The sequence below is a fragment of the Mobula hypostoma genome, chromosome 15 (assembly GCF_963921235.1).
Source record: "Mobula hypostoma chromosome 15, sMobHyp1.1, whole genome shotgun sequence".
NCBI classification, from domain to species: domain Eukaryota; kingdom Metazoa; phylum Chordata; class Chondrichthyes; order Myliobatiformes; family Myliobatidae; genus Mobula; species Mobula hypostoma.
The window spans coordinates 30,090,237-30,112,228 of record NC_086111.1 but is presented as its reverse complement, the minus strand read 5'-3'; positions in this window follow the sequence as shown (position 1 = coordinate 30,112,228).

Here is a 21,992-nt window from a genome sequence, read left to right as displayed (position 1 = left end):
CAGAAAAATTTTGCTCATCGTATATGGTTCTTTTGCCTGTCATTTTAAATCCAGAATTGACACTTTAACCTTTGGAAAAAAAGAGGTTTTCCTGTATTTACTTTAATCCCTTCACTGTTTAAGGTCTTCAGTCAAACCTCCTTTGCGCCGATGGTTAAAAACCTCTCCAGTCTGCACATAAAACTGTAATTCAGAACAATGAGTATTTTTTTTCTATATCCTTTCCAATGTCTTCATGCAATACCTCAGAAAAACATGAAAAATGCCGACTGTTTGTTCCCCTGCATAGATGCTGCCTGACCTTCTTAGTTCCTCCAGCACTGTGTGATGCTAAATTCCAATCTTGGTCCAAGTTACCAATGCACAATGTTTAGCAAAACCTTCTGACTTTTGGATGCTATAACTCAATTTAGGCGAAATATAATTCATTAACAGACTTGTTACCTTGCATTCAACACAAAACATTTACGGAAATAACTACAAATATCTTATGTTCTTTGTTCTTATGTAAACAATAAATGTGTGACATTTAGGTTGTTTAGCTAGAAGGACATGTGAACCAATACATCAACTGCATCTCTTCCGACACATGCAAACTGAACTGCTGTGTATTTCACATGTTTTCTATTTTTATTTTAGATTTCCAGCATCAGCAGTTTTGTGCTTGTTTTTTCAGACTATATATACTATTTCTCTTCTCTCCGATCTTCTGATTAAAATGCATCACCTCATTCATTTCCTGTGTTGAATTTTATTTGTTGTGTACAAAACACAGATCTTTAAGGAGCTGGCCAACTTCAGGCATAGCCAGAAGATCATCTAATTTTCAGCACACTGCAGTAGAAAATAAGTCCAACACTAAACCACACAGCAGTACACAGATCATTCTGAAAAGAAGCACTTTCAGTGAACTTGAGGAAAATTTGATCTCGTTAGGTTCCAAGGTCAATATACGCCTCATCGTCCAGCTTCTCTTTCCCACCTTATTATGTCATAGGAATGTATTCTTTGGAATTAAAATTCACAACTTCAGAACCAGCACCATAGCAGTTTTCACTGTTCCAATACTACATTATAGAAACAAAACTCACCATCTCCTTTGCTTTAGTTGTGGACTTCACAGCTAACGTTGAATGGGCAGCAAGGTTTGTAGTTTTTGATTCACTTTTGGAGAAAGGAGAGCAGCATGATTCATACGGGCAGAGTTCCAGGAGAACTCATCAACAGTTGAAATATCAGTATGGCTCACATCTGAACAAACATATTCATAAAAGCTGAAAGAAAGTATCAAAGACAAGGGCTTTGCTTTGTTTAAACACTTGGTTACCAATGTAAGTATGAACTCTAATTTGTTAAAATATCCTAGACAATAAAATAGTTGGATATTGAACAATATACATCAGTGATTCCTGACAGGGGCGGTTACGTGTCCTAAGGGGATGTTAGGGCAAATAGAAGGTTGTGCGGGTGTGCAAGAATCTTGGGCAAGGGGCGGTAAGCGGCACCCTAACTTGAGACATGCGACCTGACTGACTGTTAGTAGAGCAGGCACTTCCCCCCCCCCAAAAAATGAGGTACTGGAACACAGGAAGAACCATCACTCTGCGGGCAGTGAGCACTCATCATCACAATGCATCTGAAACTCGGCACTCTCATCCAACCTTACCCACCAAGCAAACGTTGTTGGCGATACATAAAATAACAACCAGGGTGCAAAATAGTTCTCCTTGGCTCGCAGTAAGGAACAAGATCATGCAATTTAACAGTTGGTAAGTCAACTACACCCTCTCAACTTTCTCTGCAGATCTATGGAAGACAGGTCATGCAACAATGCAGCAACACCCCTGTGTCTTATTTGTAATACCGTACTGCCTAATAAATCCATGAAACCATCAAGATTACAGGATCCTTTCCATAAAAGACACCCTGAAAAGGCTACTTATGGTATTACTCCGTTCCAGAAGTTGAAAGAAACATTTGAAAAGCTTTGCACACTCAAATCATTTACCAAGAAAGCTAAAAATGACCTTGATAGTGGTCTCACTGTTTCTGTAAACATTTCCAAAATGATAGCAAAGTGTGGAAAATCTCATACAACTGGTGAAAGATTAACAATGCCTGCTGAATCAGAAATGCTCTCCACTGTTCTCAAAATGGATACCAGTATTTTAAAATCAATTCTTCTGAGTAATAATTCTGTAGCTCATCTATTGATGAAATGCATGAAGGCATTGAGCATCAACTATGCACAGAGCTACAAAGAACAGAATTTGGGATACAACTGGATGAGTTAATTGTGCAAGACAATGAGGCATTGTTAATAGGCATATGTACAGTTTGTCAAAAATGGAAAAGGTTATGAAGAGATTCTCTTTTGTAAAATGTTAAAAACAAATATCAATGGAATCAATCAATCTGTGATAAGCTTAAAAAGTATATTGAGGATAAAAGTATTCTGATTGAGAACATGATTTCTTGTGCAACAGATGGAGCACCATATATGACAGGTCATCCTGCTGGTTTAGTGGAATTTATGAAAAAAGAAATTGCAAGTCTGTTTACAATCCATTGTGTAATTCATTGTCAACATCTCAAAGCCAAAAATTTCAACCAGTGACTTTTTTCAAACGTGACTCTTGTAACATCTACTATTAACAAAATTAAAACTCATCCATTAAATAGCATAATATTTCACCAGTTATGCCAAGATAATGATGAAGAGTTTGAACACTTGCTTCTTCATACTGAAGTGTGTTGGCTGTCAAAAGGCTGCTGCTTAACATGTTTCTTTGATCTTTTGAATACTGTGGTTAAATTTTAGCTCAAGATCATCAAGAGTTTGGGAAAAAAGATTGAACTTCTACGTGGAGATGCAGCATACCCAGGAAATCTGTATGACAAAATTAACATTCTAAGTATGAAACTGCAGGGTGAGAACTTCAACTTATTCGAGGCAAAAAAGTGCAGTGTTCACTTTTATCAGAAAATTTGAAATATATAAGCAAAACATTGGATAAAGAATGTTCTCACAGTTTCCTTGCATGGAAAGTATGGCATTCCCTTTTACAGATGGTGATTTGCAAGAGTACTGCTTACCCCTGCAGTCACTGAAGAAGGATTTCCAGAATCAATTCAAGGATTTGAATGATCTGAAAATTCCAGACTGGGTAATTAACCAATTTCTTTGCAAAGTGGAAGAACAGGAAGTGAGCTTGCATGAAGAAATTATCGAATTATTTAGAATGATGAAGAAGCAAAAATGCTTTTCAAAAATGTCAGCTTCTGTGGTATGTGGCTAAATTGTCATATGAAGTTTCCTGGTCTTCGAAGAAGAGCCAAACTTCTATTCATTGCATTTCTATTCTCCTACCTTGTTGAAAGAGGCATCAGTGCAGTGAACCACGTACTCACAAAAAAAAACAAAAACTGTTTGGATATTTTTCCGCATGGGGACTTAAGGCTTCTGCTATCACAACTTTAACCAGATATTTCAACTCTTGTTAAAAATCATCATGCTCAAGGATCATATTGATAACGAAGCTGCTGGCTGCACAACACACAGGTACCGTGTAAGCTAGATTTAAAGACAAATAAAAATTTAAAGCAGAATAATTTCTCTCATGTTACCATGTGATAGACATGTTTTTAAACTATGGGGGTGCCAGAAAGCATATTGTGCCTAAGAGGGGTGTTGGCAAATATATAGGTGCTTTTGGGGGGAGGGGGAAGGTGTTGGCAAGTATAAGTGTGTTTTAGGCTAAAAAAGATTGTTAAACACTGATAGTCATCACTTTGTTTTTCATAAATTTTGAGATCTTCCCCATTTTAAGCATGTTTGTAAAAGTTGCAGTGAGCTAGCAACTTCCAGCTTGTGGCCAATACAACCATATACTAGACACATAAATACTCTTCTCTCACTATTACAGCTGTGGCTCACTCACATAATCATGGCTTCAAGGAGAGACGATGGGAATGCCCATTCGAAAGTGAATGTAGCTGCAAAGCCTGCAGGAAGATGTCTCTCAAAGATTTTCAGAAAGCTATAGATCAAATAAGATGGCAAGGCAAGAATTAGTTACAAATACAAGTTCAAGCTTTTGTTCATTAAAATCATACCCAAGAATCTCCAGTAAAATTACCATATCAACCTGAGCTGCAATAGCAAATGAACCTAATAACTGCAGGCAATGGAAATCTGAATCAGAATGAGGAAATGTCAGAAAGTCTCAACGGGTCAGTCAGCATCTGTGTAAAGAGAAACAGCCAATGTTTTATGTTAATGACCTACTAATCAGAAATAAAAATAGGAATATAGTTCTGTAGCAACCTATACAATTAACAAGCTTTTCTGTCTCCATAGGTCCTGACTGATTTGCTGAGTATTTTGGGTTATTATTGTGCTCTGCATCTCACAGCTCTAGCATCTACTTTTGTTTATTTTCAGCACTGCAAATAATTAAATTATGAGGCCTTTCATATATATTCACTCTTCACACATAATTTCTCACGTTTACAGTTCTGATGAAGAGTTATGGACCTGGAATATTAACTTTTCTCTACAAATGCTATGCAACCTGCCAAGTGTTCTCAGCATGTTCTTTCTCTTATAGACCGCAGATGATTTGGTTTGTTTGATTTTTCATGATCATATTTCTCAATTTGATGATTTCTAAACCTTCACCATCACTGGTTTGAAGAAAAACTAGCCTTGAAGAGAAACACAAGTAAGAGTAGAATATATTTTAGTGAATTATAAATAATTGGTGCAGTTTGGATCCTCCTGCAAAAACCACTATTTTATTGCAAATAACACAAAATCTGTATCCTTGCATTAAGCCTCATTAATCCATCATGTTTGAGAGCCTTTTTCCTTTGCCTAGCACTTAATCTGTTCCTACAACAGTCCCCTGCTTGAAATTAGAGCACCTTTGTTAATACTTATTTTAAAGGCTCAAATTTCAACTCTACATCCCGATTCATTTACTTTAGGTAATGGGGAATGGCCAGTAAATAAAATAAAATGCATTATACTGATAAAGCAATGTAGCAAGCTCAAAATACATTTCCACCATGATAGCTCCCAAAGAAACAGCACTTGTGGCAAGTCCTACATTAAGCAATGTAACAGAGAACAACTGGTCACAAACAAATGAAAACCTGAAGATGCTGGAAATCCAAGCAACTAGCATCCAAGCTGCTGGAGAAACTAATCAGGCCAGGCAGCATATCCGGAAAAGAGTATAGTCAACATTTCGGGCCAAGACCCTTCATCAGGACTGGAGGAAAAAAGATGAGGAGTCAAAGTAGGAAGGTGAGGGAAAGGGAGCAAGAAAAACTAGGTGATTGGTGAAACCAGGAACGGGAGGGGAGGTGAAGTAAAGAGCTGCTCACATTTGATTATTCTTAAATACCATATCATATACATTACCTCCCTTCTTTATTTGGAAAGCGGTGAAATCATCAGACAAAGTCAGCATGGATTTGTGAAAGGAAAATCTCGTCTGACGAATGTCATAGAATTTTTTGAGGATGTAACTAGTAGAGTGGATAGGGGAGAACCAGTGGATGTGGTATATTTGGATTTTCAAAAGGCTTTTGACAAGGTCCCACACAGGAGATTAGTGTGCAAACTTAAAGCATACAGTATTGGGGGTATGGTATTGATGTGAATAGAGAATTGGTTGGCAGACAGGAAGCAGAGTGGGAATAAATGGGACCTTTTCGGAATGGCAGACAGTGACTAGTGGGGTACAGCAAGGCTCAGTGCTGGGACCCCAGTTGTTTACAATATATATTAATGACTTAGACGAGGGAATTAAATGCAGCATCTCCAAGTTTGCGGATGACACGAAGCTGGGCGGCAGTGTTAGCTGTGAGGAGGATGCTAAGAGGATGCAGGGTGACTTGGATAGGTTGGGTGAGTGGGCAAATTCATAGCAGATGCAATTTAATGTGGATAAATGTGAGGTTACCCACTTTGGTGGCAAGAACAGGAAAACAGATTATTATCTGAATAGTGGCCGATTAGGAAAAAGGGAGGTGCCACGAGACCTGAGTGTTATTATACACCAGTCATTGAAAGTGGGCATGCAGGTACAGCAGGTGGAGAAAAAGGCGAATGGTATGCTGGCATTTATAGCGAGAGGATTCGAGTACAGGAGCAGGGAGGTACTACTGCAGTTGTTCAAGGCCTTGGTGAGACCACACCTGGAGTACTGTGTGCAGTTTTGGTCTCCTGATCTGAGGAAAGACATTCTTGCCATAGAGGGAGTACAAAGAAGGTTCACCAGATTGATTCCTGGGATGGCAGGACTTTCATATGATGAAAGATTGGATTGACTAGGCTTATACTCTTTGGAATTTAGAAGATTGAGGGGGGATCTTATTGAAACGTATAAAATTCTAAAGGGATTGGACAGGCTTGATGTAGGAAGATTGTCCCGTTGTTGGGGAAGTCCAGAACGAGGGGTCACAGTTTGAGGATAAAGGGGAAGCCTTTTAGGATCGAGATGAGGAAAAACTTCTTCACACAGAGAGTGGTGAATCTGTGGAATTCTCTGCCACAGGAAACAACTGAGGCCAGTTCATTGTCTATATTTAAGAGGGAGTTAGATATGGCCCTTGTGGCTAAAGGGATTGGGGGTATGGAGAGGAGGCTGGTACAGGGTTCTGAGTTGGATGATCAGCCATGATCATACTAAATGGTGGTGCAGGCTCGAAGGGCCAAATGGCCTACTCCTGCACCTATTTTCTATGTTTCTATGTTTCTATGTTTCTATGTTTCTTTAATAAGGAAGAACAATTGCCATACCAAGGTGTTTTCAGATAGGATGCTTTCAATGGTGCATCAATAAAAAATCGTAAGATCAAGGAGGATATGCCTAACTTCTTTAGCCTTCTAAGGAAGTAGGGGCATCGGTGAACTTGGCCATGACAACTGCTTGGTTGGACAATGACAGGCTAATTGTGGCAGAGTTGTTGTTACCTATCATTACTGATTGTGGTCTAATAGACAAGAAGTCAAGGATCCAGTTGCAGAGGGAGAATTTGACAAACCCCACCCCCCCCAACCCCCAATGCAAGGTCTGGAGTTACGTTATGAACTTGCTTGAAATTATAGTTTGTAGGTGGAGCTGTAGTCAATAAACAATAGTCTGACATTCACAAAGTTCTGGAGAAACTCAGCAGGCCACGCAGCATCTATGGAAAAGAACACAGTCAATATTTCAAGCCAGTTTTCACTATTCAGATGCTCCAGAGATCAGTGTAGGGGCAGGGAGGTGGTGTAGTAGGTGGATTGCAGTGGGTTGAGGTTGTCTGGAAGGCTAGATTGATGCATGCCATAGCCAGTCTCTTGAAGCACTTCACAATGATAGATGTCAGAGTAACTGAGCAGTAGTCAGTTAGGCAAATTATCTTCTTTTCCTTATGTACCAGAATGATAATGGTCTTGTTAAAATAGGTGGGAACCTCAGATTGAAGTAGGAAAATGTTAAATATTGTCTACAAATAATCCCGTCAACTAATCTGCACAGGATCTAAGGTCACAGGCAGGTACATCTGGCTGTGCAGACTCACTCTTCAGAAGATTGATCTTACATCTCCAATGGTGACTGAGGGTTCAGGTGCATTGGAAGTGGTCAGGATTGGATGGTGCCATTTCCATTCCTTTCTGTTCATGCATTAGAGGGTGTGATGTTGTTGGCGATGCTACCCAACTTCATTTTGGAGCCTGTTACATGTAAGCATCATATGCCATGTCTGGCACTGGTCTGATGTGGGCTTCATCCTCACTTCCACCAATGCGTAGCAATATCCTTGGCATCTCTAGTACTTGTTGTCCCATCTTCCTCTATTTGTCTCCAATTGTCCTTCTATTTTTTTTAACCCTTCTGCTTCTCTATAGTCTTCTGAACATTGGGTGTAAGGTTCTGATTTATCCATTCATAGACCCATGCATCAGATTTCTAACTACCCATCAAGTCTGGGTGAAGAGAAGGGGTAGAATGCTCAAATAAGGAAATAAACTTAATGCTTTGCCCTCTTGAGCAGTTTCCTGGCCACCTTCATTCTGACACCTGCAGAAATTATTTTTCTAATTCATGCGAAGCACACATTCCCCCTCGGATACAAAACAATTCAGCCATTCATGCTGCCATCCACAATACATGGAACCTTGGCTGAATTTTCTCTTTTCTACCTCTTGTAATGTGCTGCTTGCTACCAGTCACTGCCCAACATTCATAGCCTGGCTTTGAACAGCTTTGCAGTTTGTTTGTCTGCCTGCGCGCACTTTTCCTAGAGTGTCCCAATGTCTCTGATAATAGCCATCGCTTCAGTCTGAACTCTCAATTCTGTTTATATTCTAATGATTGAGAGAAGACACCATTAAATCTGTTCATTTAAAATTGTCTTCTAACCACCTCAGTTCACAAAAGAAAAAAAAATCTAATTATTTCCTGCAGCTGATTTTTCTCATGAAAACAATTCTTCCATTCCTAGGCGAGCTGCATTATGCTGCAATGCATTTCTCCAAGGACATCATTCTGGCACTCCACTTTACACAATTCTCTCCGCTTAAGACCAATGCTTACTTTGGTCCAGTTGAATTCATCCACCATAACTAGTTTAACAAAAGGTAGACTCATCCCTCCATACAGATGGCTGAGACTTATTGTTGATTTTTCTCCATTCTGCACTCTCTCAACTGAAGATAAAATTCAATTGTTTTTCAACATTCACGATGGAGACAGGTAAGCATTACTACCTCTCAGTGATGAACTCAAGTGGCAATACCAAAGCAAAAAAGAAACTAATTCTGCATTACTAGTTATTCATGCTACTTACCTAATCTGACGGGTGAAATGACTTCCCCAAAACTGTCCGTTGCAAAAAATATTACTTTTCCAGATTGCAAACCTGCAAAGAATCTGAAAAAGAAAGGCCAACAATGAATATATATCTTCATCCATCAATACATTATAAGACTGGGATTAATATAAATTTATAGCCCTTAACAAGAAACTAAAATTAACACATTGGGAAAAGAAGAAGACTAGAATAATTAAGATTAATGTTATTAACTAGTTTAGATGCTGTTACGTACCCCGTAACTGGGTTGCCAAACCAGCAGAAATGGATCACTCAGTTGGAGTCTGGATTACTAGAACTAAGAAAGTTTTATTAAAGAAACAAGCAACACAGTACTCTAATCAAAAGGATAATAAATGCAACAGTTCAGCAATGATAAACACACATGTACACAGAATTAAGATAACAGGATCAATCAAGCTCTATCGTTGTCTAGGGGTAAATGACCAGTTTCAAAGTGACGCAAAGTTCAGTTCAATTTAGTTCAGTTCAGTTCGCAGACATCGCTGCCGTGGCGATGGACAGTGGGGGGAAGGAGAGAGAGAGCAAAACGAATGAATATTCAAAACGGCTTCCACACAGACCTTCGCAGTCAGCTTTCGGGCGAGTCCTTTGTGATATCATCTGAGGTCACCGACCGTGATCCCTCCGTTTCCCGATACGATTGTTTCTCTGCAGTGAACCTGGCACCCAGGCAAGGGTGGACACACACCAGGCTCCCGCCAATCGTGCCCTTCCACCCTGTGCGTCTATGGCTTGTCCCGCGACCAGCCGTCCAAAACTTCCCACCGACTTGTGAGAGACGCACCGCTTCCAGGGTCTCGTTACCTCGGGATGTCGTGTCCTGCCTTAGCGAACCTGTCCCTTTTTATCCCCCTGCTGGGGTATCGCCTGCCATCACTTCAAACAGTTCAGGGTTCAAAGGGGGAGCCGATCTTGACAGCTCTCCTTCCGTTACTCTCTCCCGTCCCTTCATTAACATCTCCAAATGCTGCTCCATTGTTTTCCTTATCTCCCTCTCTCCTGAAGACAGGTGGCAGACCAACTGCTGATCCCGCTGGTGCCAGCACAGGAAAGCTAACATCTTAATCTATGTGTATTCTCGTCACAATGCATATAGACCATGGGAACGAATATAATGGAGAGAGGAAGAAGGAGGTATTTTTATGTCATCTTATGACTAAGTTGGGTGAAATAGTCTACCAACAATCCTCATGAACAATGTTTCATCCTGGTTTGTCTTCTGTCTGCCTCACCCATTGAATCCTCATTTGGATGAAGCAAAAAGACAATCCGCCACCGCACCAACAATGATACTTAAAATATTTAAAATTAAATCCTCAGAGTAGTTTTAAAACCCTGCTTTTTGAAGTTACTATGGTTACTATGGCCTCTGCCATCATGATCTCAATTGGCTGCATTTGATCATGGTGTTGATGGGGACAAATGGTTTCAAGGGATGTTAAATAAAGAAAGGAAAACTTGGTTTATGGAAACTTAACTTCATGAGGGAATATGAAACACGTAATTATAGTAACTCTCAAATACCAATAATGAGCATAACCAAGCAAATACACAAACAAATGGAATGATTATCATTTTCAGAGCGGTTTACTGAATGTGAGACCCAAGACAATTAAGAATTTACATCAGAAGCTGTCCCTTACACAAAATTAATGTTTTGCCCTCAGTGGGGAATGAATAGTCTTTTTCTCCCCACAGCTAAACACAATCGTAGTCTTAAGTTTGCCATTCCAGATGCACCTGATAACAAAAGGTGATTGATGTTCCAGGTCCTCTGTTGTTTGCCTTTCCATCTCTCCAGCCCAAGTCCATCAATCTTCATGTTAAACTGATCATTATTAGAACTGCCACAGTAACTTTGAAGCAAGGTGTCTCAACATCTACATGCAAAATGGCATCAAATGAAAAATAGAATCAGATTAGGGTGACAGGAAAGAAACTGAGAGTGTAAAGCAAAACAGAACTTACATGGGCCACTCTAGTCTGAAGTGACATTTTTGCTACTGATATCAGTTGCCATGGATACACTGTAGTCTTCTCCTTTCATATTACTCCAAACTGTGGCCCAAACAGTCTGTTGGGAAGAGTGGTGAGAAGAGGGGGCACGGCAAACATTGCAATTTAAATACTTTTTAAGAAACTGTAACGTTTAGCCTCACTTAGTACGTAATTCGCACAGCTTAAAGAATTACAACAGAAATAAAGCTATTGCAAATAAACCATGGCATTCCTTGCATTTTTAAAGCTGATTTCAGCAATTACCTATAGTTAACATGTTTCAAGTGAAAATGGTTGCAAACCTGTTGGATATGTTACAGATGTTAAAAACCTTTAAAGTAATTTGTACTTAGGTATATTTAACACTAGTCTCAAGGCTATAGGTGGAAAAAAGTTTATCAATCTGAAAAATTATTTATCTCTCATTTATAGATGCTATCAAGTTGTATATTTCTAGCATTTTCTGTTTTTATTATGGATATGGAGAGTCAAATGTTTCTTTGTCAAAAAGGGTGTTCAATTTTATCTTTGAAATAAAGATCCAATCTTTGCTTGAAAAAATCAGAGTAACATGGTAATATACTTTTTGATTCAACAAAACCACTGGTATGATTAGGACAACAATTTTGATAGCCTATTTTCCCAACTATATTCGAAGAAACTTGAAAAATTGATCTGTGAAAAGTCTATATACCAGTCAAAATTTATATGGCCACACATGCACTTAAGATGTTAAAAAGAGGCTGGATTCTTCTGAAGAGATATTTTCAGAGGGAAAAAAATAAAAAGTTTTCATTCAATTGAAGTTGAATCATTCACTTACACAAGTCAGAATGGTAAAACGTACCAGCAGTGGCTACCATAAAAAACACTCAATATAAAGTATACAACTAAAATTTTGCTCTGTTGCAAATATAGTCTTTGATGAAATATAAAACTAAAATTGTGCTCTGTTGCAAATATCGTCTTCGATCAAATATACAATGAAAATTATGCTCTATTCCAAATATAATCTTCAGGGAAAAGCTGAAATAAAATTTAGGTATCAATCAACATACATCAAAGTTGCTGGTGAACGCAGCAGGCCAAGCAGCATCTGTAGGAAGAGGTGCAGTCGACGTTTCAGGCTGAGACCCTTCGTCAGGACTAACTGAAGGAAGAGTAAGTAAGGGATTTGAAAGTTGGAGGGGGAGGGGGAGATGCAAAATGATAGGCGAAGACAGGAGGGGGAGGGATAGAGCCAAGAGCTGGACAGGTGATTGGCAAAAGGGGATACGAGAGGATCATGGGACAGGAGGTCCGGGAAGAAAGACGGGGGGGGGGGTGACCCAGAGGATGGACAAGAGGTATATTCAGAGGGACAGAGGGAGAAAAAGGAGAGTGAGAGAAAGAATGTGTGCATAAAAATGAGTAACAGATGGGGTACGAGGGGGAGGTGGGGCCTTAACGGATTAGATATCAATCATAACCTTAAATCACTTTACAGACACTTAAGTGCAATTGATGTGCTGTAGATGTTGAAACACAAGTAAATACAGCAACACAATGCAAGAATAATCAAGAAGTAACAAAATTGCCTGATAATCAGTTTTAGATGTTACATAGAAACATAGAAAATAGGTGCAGGAGTAGGCCATTCGGCCCTTTGAGCCTGCACCGCCATTTATTATGATCATGGCTGATCCTCCAACTCAGAACCCTGCCCCAGCCTTCCCTCCATACCCCCTGACCCCCGTAGCCACAAGGGCCATATCTAACTCCCTCTTAAATATAGCCAATGAACTGGCCTCAACTGTTTCCTGTGGCAGAGAATTCCACAGATTCACCACTCTCTGTGTGAAGAAGTTTTTCCTAATCTCAGTCCTAAAAGGCTTCCCCTCTATCCTCAAACTGTGGCCCCTCGTTCTGGACTTCCCCAACATCGGGAACAATCTTCCTGCATCTAGCCTGTCCAATCCCTTTAGGATCTTATACGTTTCAATCAGATCCCCCCTCAATCTTCTAAATTCCAACGAGTACAAGCCCAGTTCATCCAGTCTTTCTTCATATGAAAGTCCTGCCATCCCAGGAATCAATCTGGTGAACCTTCTTTGTACTCCCTCTATGGCAAGGATGTCTTTCCTCAGATTAGGGGACCAAAACTGCACACAATACTCCAGGTGTGGTCTCACCAAGGCCTTGTACAACTGCAGTAGTACCTCCCTGCTCCTGTACTCGAATCCTCTCGCTATAAATGCCCAGCATACCATTCGCCTTTTTCACCGCCTGCTGTACCTGCATGCCCACTTTCAATGACTGGTGTATAATGACACCCAGGTCTCGTTGCACCTCCTCTTTTCCTAATCGGCCACCATTCAGATAATAACCTGTTTTCCTATTTTTGCCACCAAAGTGGATAACTTCACATTTATCCACATTAAATTACATCTGCCATGAATTTGCCCACTCACCCAGCCTATCCAAGTCACCCTGCATCCTCTTAGCATCCTCCTCACAGCTAACACTGCCACCCAGCTTCGTGTCATCCGCAAACTTGGAGATGCTGCATTTAATTCCCTCATCCAAGTCATTAATATATATTGTAAACAACTGGGGTCCCAGCACTGAGCCTTGCGGTACCCCACTAGTCACTGACTGCCATTCTGAAAAGGTCCCGTTTATTCCCACTCTTTGCTTCCTGTCTGCTAACCAATTCTCCACCCACACCAATACCTTACCCCCAATACCGTGTGCTTTAAGTTTGCACACTAATCTCCTGTGTGGGACCTTGTCAAAAACCTTTTGAAAATCCAAATATACCACATCCACTGGTTCTCCCCTATCCACTCTACTAGTTACATCCTCAAAAAATTCTATGAGATGTTGACTGATGTAAATGTTAAATGATCTTGTGCATCAACACACAAGGTCAGATCTTTTCCTCTCTTTTGCTCACACTATCCCCTACATTTCTCAAAAGGTAATGTTGAATTTACAGCAACAAAAACATAAAGAAGACATTACGTGCATGCTCATGCTATACCCCACTGTGATGAGCTACTGCCCAAGATCATATCCATTTCCCATACCTCTCAATCTGAGCAGCTAATGTCTCTTACTTTCAGCTGAAATGCTAGTTTCGTAATTTGTTTCTGTACACAAAGCACAAAATAAACATTTCAAACAGGTGTTTGATATCAGGAGCAGAAGTTAATTCCCATTCTGCGTTCATCCTTTGAAGGATTAAACTGTTCTATAACACATCAATGGTTTGTACTGTTCTACATGGTAACTTAAGGCATTGGACTCAAGGGATTTTTCAGTCTTGTTGCATTATCTTCGGATGCAATGCAGCACCTGTTGTCACGTGAAGGAAAAATGCCAAGGCCGGTTTTGAAGGTCACATAATCAATCTCAGCGCAAAGTGCCAGTTTTCACAATGAAAGATGAGGACATCATCCCCTTCAATCGTTATTAATGACACTTGGTAAAAGATAGTGACAAGCCACAAAAAAAAACTGCCCCACACTTTCAACACAGGTCACAAAAAAATGATACATTTCAAAACAAGCAAATCTTTGAACATATCACTATATTGGTTGTCTTAAATCTGAAATGCTCACAAATCTAATGCAAAAGTATTTATTTTAAATTAAATCCTGATTTATGTATGTCAGGAGTTAAGCAATTAACCAGAACACTTCACCATGGAAATAGTCTACTCTCAATAGGATTTCTGCACTAAAAAAAACTGAGATGCACTGAAAGTGAAATACATCAGAATTGTTTTCAAGGCCATTACTTCCCATAAAGTGAACTTTTCATGCATGGCTTTTCTGCCTTCAAATGACAGGCACCCTGAGAATGGAATGTTTTGTCTTCACTGAGTTTAGTTAGCACTGTAAATATCATCTGAGGTAGTGGTCCAATGCAAGGAGGTCTAGCTGTACTTTCCCGAACTCCATTACTCTGCCTGACAAAGTGAAACAGTAGGCTATTGCTTAAGATTTGTTCTCAGCAATTAACTTCTCCAGGACATTCCCAATTTAAGTACAGAACTCAACACATTGTGCAAGTTCGCCTTCGTTTCCCATGGCTGGAATACAATAGATTTCAAAGGCCAATGACAGTCAGCTGGCAACATCAAGGTATCCTTGAGAGGCACGCTCATTAGAAAGATCAGCACTGAGAAGAGCAGATGTCATCATCAGTCTTTTTCCAAAAATTTATTTATGAGATGTGGACACTGCTGGGAAAGTAGAATTTATTGCCAGCCCTAATTGGCTTCAACAAGTCTGCTTGAACTGCCGTCTTAACTTTTCAGTCTGTCTTTCGGGCAAAGATGCAAGAGGAGAGCCATTTAAAAGAGACACAAGGGACCACTTTGTACAGAGGGCAGTGAATATCTGGAATGAATTGCAAAAGGAAGTAGTCAAGGTAGGTATGATTGTAACATCTCAGAGTTATTTGAATAGTTACTTGGAGGAGAGGGGCTTGTCAGAGTATAGGCTGATCACAGGTAACTAGGTCTAGTAGTGAAGACGTGGAATAGCAAAGTTTTCATGCTACCTATTCTAGTAAACTCTGCTAAAATGTTCATGGGATTAGCATTCGTGGCTGGGATTCCCCATCACACATACTCAAAAGATCCCAAGTTTATAGAAATAGTGATCATAGAGTCAAGATATTGGACATATAGATTACTAGTTTCAGGAACAAAAGGCAGAATAAGTCAACTTTTATACACGTCAGTGTGGGCACGTGGCCAGGTGGTTATGGTATTCGACTAGCAACCTGAAGGTCGTGAGTTCAAGCCCCAGCCGAGGCATCGTGTTGTGTCTTTGAGCAAGGCACTTAATCACACATTGCTCTGTGACAACTGGTGCCAAGCTGTATGGGTCCTAATGCCCTTCCCTTGGACAACATCAGTGGTGTGGAGAGGGGAGACATGCAGCATGGGCAACTGCTGGCCTTCCATACAACCTTGCCCAGGCCTGCGCCCTGGAGAGTGAAGACTTTCCAGGCGCAGATCCATGGTCTCGCAAGACTAACGGATGCCTTTTTATACATGTCATGTATTAATAATTAGAAATGCCTTCTGGAACAGCTTCAAACCTAATCGTATGTTATGGCAGACATGCAACTGAACAAACTCTGTAGCTAACCTTCCTTCAGCTACTCGTCTCACAATCTGGTTTTATTTTCTGGTCACTGTCTTTGTTTCTACTCTCACAGGGTAAAGCTTAGGAAATGTATGCAAGTTTCTTGGCTTCTCCTCATCATCCATTATTGTAGCAGCAACATTTATTCCAACAGTCATCAAACCATTCTTGCATCATTTGAATGAATCTGTCAAGAGAGAGTCATTTGTGGTAGGAAACAGCAATAATGCAGATTCATACAAATAACTAACCGCTCTCTGCTAGGCTGCATGAAAGTCAGAAAATTTACAGCGCAAGTCCTATCTCCAGATGAGTATACCAATATTGATGATGACAGTAACCTCTGATATACACAGAAATACCAGCAAAATCAACAACTGAAACACAAGCATATGTTAGAACAATTAATTAAAAGCTTGGCAAAGAGAATCTTAAGAGAAAGTTACAATGGAGAGGTTTAGACAACTATGGTCTGGTTTCGGCACAGCTATCAATCATGAATCAATTAAAATTTGGGATGCATAAGAAGCTTTATTTGAGGAAACAAAGAAACACAGGCATTTTTTTCAACCTAAAAGAATAAAGTAAATTGATAGAGAGAATTGATAATGAATTCATAACTCAAAAAATGATTAGAGTTATTATTACTAATAATAATAATGAGCAAGCTGGATAATGAAAGCTGTGACATTGGCAGCAAGGTACAGGATAACCTCAAATTTGTTGCAGGTAGAACTTAGAAAGCCCTTTTCTTCTGATTTGCTCATCCTCCCAGGTAAAGGAGGACTGGCATCAACTCAATTTCTGCATGTTCCAAGACTGCTGAACTATCTCCTGCAGGATCTGCAAGTGCATTAAAGATGTTCTATACGCCTACCTAGCCAATAATATTAAAGAGGATACCAAAAGTTTCTTCAGATACACAAAGTGTAAAAGAGAGGTGAGAGTGGATATCAGATGACTGGAAAGTGATACTGGAGGGGTAGTAATAGGGGACAAGGAAATGGCAGACAAACTGAATAGAATTTTGCATCAGTCTTCACTGAGGAAGATGCTAGCAGTTTGGTGGATGTTTCAGAGAGTCAAGATCATAAGTATGTAAAGTTCCCATTACTCGGGAGGAAGTTCTTGGGAAACTGAAAGGTCTTAAGCTAGATGAATCACCAGGATCAGATGGTGTACATCGCAGGGTTCTGAAAGAGGTGGCTTCCCCCAAGCCATTAGACCCCTCAATTCCCAGAGTCTAGTCTGACACCAACTTACACACACATACACACACGCACATACACACACACACACACACACACACACACACGCACACACATTCAACTGAACACCATTCCATTCCCTTTGCAATTTTTATCTCGTTTCTTTCTCAATTCCTGCTAAAATATTGTTTACATTGTTTACATTTACATCATTTATTATTATATTGTAATTTAACCTTTACTGTGCCTATTGTCTTTTTATTAATTATTGTATTGTCTTGCACTGTTTTGTGGCGCTTTATGTAGAGCCGGGTAGGCCTGAAGTCTAATGTAGTTTTGTGTTGTTTCACGTAGTCTAGTGTAGTTTTGTGTTGTTTCATGTAGCACCATGGTCCCGGAGGAAGGTTGTTTCATTTTTACTGTGTACTGTACCAGCAGTTATGGTTGAAATGACAATAAAGGTGACTTGACTTGACTTGACTTGAAGAGATTTTGGAGGCATTAGTAATGATTGTTCAAGAATCACTAGATTGTGAAATGTTTCCGGAAGACTGGAAAATTGCAAATGTCACTCCACTCTTCAAGAAGGGAGAGGCGCGGAAGAAAGGAAATTATAGGCCAGTTAGTCTGACCTCAGGAGTTGGGAAGATGTTGGAGTCAATTGTTAAAGATATGGTCTCAAGGCACTTGGAGGCACGTGATGCAATAGGCCATTTTCAGCATGGCTCCCACAGGGGAAAATCTTGCGAGACAAATCTGTTGGAATTCTTTGAAGAAACAACAAGCAGGACAGACAAACAAGAGTCGGTGATGTTGTGTACTTGGATTTTCAGAAGGCCTTTGGCAAGGTACCACGTATGAGGCTACTTAGCAAATTAAGAATCCAGGGTATTACAGGAAAGATTCGAGCATGGATAAAGCAGTGGCTGATTGGCAGGAGGCAAAGAGTGGGCTGCCGGAGAGCGGTGGTGTTCCACAGGTGTCTGTGTTGAGACCACTTCTTTTTACATTATACGTCAATGACTTGGATGATGGAATTGATGGCTTTGTTGCAAAGTTTGCAGATGATACAAAGATAGGGGGAGGGGCAGGTAGCTTTGAGGAAGTAGAGAGGCTACAGAAGGACTTAGATTATAAAAATGGGCAAAGAAGTGGCAGTTTCGGAAAGTGTATAGTCATGCACTTTGTTAGAAGAAATAAAAGGGTAGACCATTTTTCTAAATGGAGAGAAAATTCAACAGTCTGGGGTGGAAAGGGACTTGGGAGTCCTTTGCAAGATTCCCTAAAGGTTAATTTGCAGGTTGATTGTGGTAAGGAAGGCAAATGCAATGTTAGCATTCATTTCAAGAGGACTAGAATATAAAGCACCGGTGAGGCCTCATTTGGAGTATTGTCTGCTGTTCTGGGCCCTTTATCTTAGAAAGGACGTGCTGGCACCGGAGAGGGTTGAACGAGGTTCACAAAAATGTTTCCAGGATTGAACTGCTTGTCATATGTCATATGAAGAGTATTTGATGGCTCTGAGCCTGCATTTACTAGAATTCAGAAGAATGAGGGGCTGTTGTGGAGGCTAAGTCTTTATGAATATTTAAGGCAGAGGCTGATGGATTCTTGATTGGTCAGGATATGGAGGGATACAGGGAGAACGCAAGGGATTGGGGCTGAGAGGAATAATGGATCAGCCATGATGAAATGGCAGAGCAGACTCAATGGGAAAATAGCCTAATTATGCTGCTACAGCTTATGGTCTTATGGTCTTATAGTTTGTGGATGCCCTTTGCATCTTTCCATCACAAACACTGAACCATTTTTTTTACATTGTTGAATGCTCCGACCCCATTAAATGGTCACAGTCTAATGATTCCAATGGATGAGTAAGATTATTTCCCCCCCAAATAGACCCTAAGAATATGGTCTGAGGATTTTCTGCCCTGCTGGAAATCTTAGTCTGGAGTGCTGATTGTGGGTGCCAGGACCATTCAGCCAATCCAACATAGTTGGTTGAGTATAATCAGTGTCTCAGTCCTGACAGCAAACGTTGATGTGGGTTCGCCCATCTTAGTTCTGGACTTGAAGATCTTGTGGAGACAGCATTGGTGTACTCATTCAGTGCTTTACTACAGGTGGTCAATTTTGTCAAAGCTGTTGCCTCATAGAGAAGGAGATTGACACCAGCCTTTAATGCTAGACTGGGGGATCCCAATATTCTTTATGCCATGGACCAATACCATTAAGCAAGGGGCCCATGCACCCCAGGTCATCAACTCCTGCTCCTGACCTTCTAGAACTTTTTTCAGCAGCCAGGATCATCCATGTACAACAAATCATTGACTGACCCTAATGCCGGGGACACCTGAATTTCATGTTTGCCAGATGATCCTGAAGATCACTTGCATTGCAGCAGGAAGCATGTAGGAAGTGAACTGAAACATCGCATTGTAGACCAGGAAGAGGACTGTGTGATGATGCAGCATTTGCTGCACAGGAATTGAGACTGTCGTAGACCCATTCATTAACACCACCTAAAGTCACCTACCCCACGCCCCCCACCACCACCTCAAGGCTGTTGGAACTTCCAAAGATAGAAATAACAGAAAAGTATCCTGTCAATGAGGATTTTTTAAAAATCCTTAAATGATTAGATTGAGACTAGAAATATTACAGAATCAGAAATTGGTTTGTTTATACTATTGGTTCAGCAAAATTACAAGTAATAAACTAAGTTTGGCCATTAAAAAGAGAAAGTGAAGCTTCAATCATTCATCGTGTACCAGGGATCTGAGAACTTATAAGAAAGCACAGTATTTTCTTTCTGTGTATTATAACTATCAGACTTTTCTCTTGGTATCAAATTAGTGACGATCTTTAAAATATGGAAGGATGTTTAATGTATGGAAGCTGATCGACAATGGCAAATATTATTAAAAGTCAAGCTAGTTGCCAGATATTAATATCACTATATATAGTATCTACTTGATTAAAACACAAAGTCAAACCTACAGGCAGAAAGGAGCAGTTGATTTTATGTAAAGTATAGACACTAAGAAAGTTAAGCATTTTTTGAATTGCTCAAGCCATTTACCTATTCACTGAAACACAATGTAATAATGATGTTAAGAGTCTTGGAGACAGAGAATAGTGAAATAAACTAAATATAATAGTAATGATCCCACCAATCACAGTAGAAAGGTACATAAAAAGCAGTAAAGCATTAGTGCAACAACAGTGTTACCGGATTAACGAGAATGGATGACCATAGATTGGATGAAAATCTATAGCTGAGGTACAAGACAGCCAGCATCAGAACTTCCCCATTATAGTATCAATATAAAAGAAAATTGAAAGAATAAAATGTCTGGCATCACAAATGATTGTAATATTCCTTCTGCAGACGATGAATTTACAGCATACAATGAAATATTAACTCTATTACACATTCAACAAATAAGATAGTGTCATTATCATTATTATGTCTATAGAAACCATGAAAAATCCTCTTACTAGCATAGTTTGCAAAATATATTAAAGGCAGGGGTATGGCCATGCAGGATGATATGATTTCAACATTAAAGCATAAACAATAAGGAGCAGATAACAGAAACAAATCCAATTGGACCTGCAGATGAGATTAAAACATGTTTTTTTGATTGAACAAACATGTTACACACATCTTCAGTGCAGTTGTAAGTTTTATTCCCACCAACATCATATTTCTATCTCTTCTTACTGTAGCAAATCTGCAAGTATGTACGTAAAGGCAAGCATCGTATAACTAAAATGCTTACAGTTGTTCAAGTTAGAAACTAGGTGAAAAGTTTTATCAGCCATTAGACTGGTTAAATAACAGACATGGAGAACCCTAATGATAAATGCTGAACTGGATTCAATACATATTTTAAACAAAATACAGGAATATTTAAGGTAAAAGCCAAGGGACTCCATGGATTTTTTTATCATTGGGTTGTGGGAGGTGAGAAGTTAACAGATATGTTCTTCTCATATTCCGCTCATCCTAACCAGAATCTGTACATATTTCAATATTATTTGTACAACAGCAATCAAGTAATAGATTCTGAACAACTTGAGCGAAGACTCAAGACAAGATTCAAGTATGTTTATTATCAGAGAATGTATAAATTATACAACCTTCATGTTTGCTTGCTCACAGGTAGCCACAAAGCAAGAAACCGGAAAGTACCCAATTAAACAAAGAAAGAATAAAAATAAAAAGACTGACACATGACGTGCAAGAGAAAGAATTTTTTTTTTATTTATTCATTTACAGGATGTGAGCGTCACCAGCATTTATTGCCCATCTCTAGTTGCCCTTGGGAAGGTGGTGATGAGCTGCCTTCTTGAACCGCTGCAGTCCCTGAGGTGTAGGTACACCCACAGTGCTGTTAGGGAGGGAATTCCATGATTTTGACCCAGCCACAATGAAGGAATGGTGATATGTTTCCAAGTCAGGTTTGTGAGTGACTTGCAGGTGGATTTCCAAGTGGTGGTGTTCCCAGGTATCTGCTGTTCTCATCCTCACAGATGTTAGTGGTCGTGGGTCTGGAAGGTGCTGCCTTAGGAACTTTGGTGTGTTGTTTCAGTGCATCTCGTAGATAGTACACACTGCTGCAACTGCTCGTCGATGTTGGAGGGATTGGATGCTTGTGGAAGGGCTGCCAAATAAGTGGGCTGCCTTGTACTGGATGGTGTCAAGGTTCTTGAGTGTTGTTGGAGCTGTACTCATCCAGGCGAG